This window comes from Aplysia californica, unplaced genomic scaffold (assembly GCF_000002075.1).
Source record: "Aplysia californica isolate F4 #8 unplaced genomic scaffold, AplCal3.0 scaffold00013, whole genome shotgun sequence".
In the NCBI taxonomy this organism is placed as follows: Eukaryota; Metazoa; Mollusca; class Gastropoda; order Aplysiida; family Aplysiidae; genus Aplysia; species Aplysia californica.
Window position 1 is genome coordinate 1948435 of NW_004797283.1, and position 1293 is coordinate 1949727.

The 1293-nt window shown below is 34.6% G+C and overlaps 1 protein-coding gene across 1 annotated transcript in view; it reads right to left on the bottom strand.

Annotated features, from left to right (window-relative positions):
- Positions 1–1293, bottom strand: part of LOC101861253 (probable sodium/potassium/calcium exchanger CG1090) — a gene marked incomplete at its 5' end in the record, with an annotated part of 36115 nt that overhangs the window by 20826 nt on the left and 13996 nt on the right.

Here is a 1293-nt window from a genome sequence, read left to right on the forward strand (position 1 = left end):
GGGAGAGAGAGAGAGAGAGAGAGAGAGAGAGAGAGCGAGAGAGAGAGAAAGAGAGAGAGAAAGAATGAGAAAGAGAGAGAGAGTGAGAGAGAAAAAGAGAGAAAGAGAGGGATACTGAATTGCTTTCTGTATTGTGTGAACAGAACACATACACACTCCTCCAGATCCTAGTTGTAAAGACAAACGTACGGACAAATGAGAAATTTAAGGTCAAACTCCCAATAACAATATATGCGGACAAAAGTAAACGAAAATACCATTTCCTTTCCAAAAATAATAAAGTCAAAGTACAAGTTTAAACATTAAGGCATCATAATTAGCACAGTATTTCTTTTACTGAGACAACGTGACGCAAAGATCTGAAATAATGATTCAATTATAACAATCAGTCGACGGCAAAACAACGCCAGAATGTCAACAAACGTTTCATGCTGTGCGAATATACATGATACAGGAAGTGAAGTATTAAAATAGATAGCCAAAATGTAATTATTCATACTATGAAGTCGAAGCATAGACAACGATAAATAGTAAGAGAGACACTTAACTTTATAAACAAGCGTAAAGTTGAAGCTCATTCCGCAACGCTACTGTCAATAAATTGTTTGTGCTTTGCTTTCGAAAAATGTAATTCAACAAATTTTTTACTGTTTATGCAAAGCTTTATCGTAGACGGAAAGACAGATAAAAATTTACATAGCCAAAAACAAATTAAACAAAACAAAAAAGAGGTAAGCGCCAAATTCTGTTAGTTTGTAAGAGTGTATAGAACAAACAAATTCGAATCGATTTCTGATGACAACCATTACAGAGGTTGTCGACTGTTTAATAAAACGCGTCACATGAATGAATAACACACTAAAACGGTGAAAAGTTAGCGAAAACTCGAAGGAACTAATGCTCCACTTACCTTTTGCTGAGCACATGCTTGAACAAATTCACCGTAACGAGTGTTATTAATGAAACAGAAAAAGACAAGCTAACACTAACCTGAACACGCTAAAAAAGAAAGAAAAACAAAAACAAAACAAAACAAAACAAAAACCAACACAGACATACACACAAACATACATAAGAAGAAGAAGAACAACAATAACAACAACAGCAGCAACAACAACAACAGCAACAACAAGAACAACAACAGAAGTACGAACCTTTCATAAACAGAGATATTATGGTAAATATAAGAAGAAAAGATTTAAAGCAGAGATTCAGACATGTACAAATGCATTACAAACAATCGTAAAAACGCCAACATTTTCTCTCTCTCTCTCTCTCTCTCTCTCTCTCTCT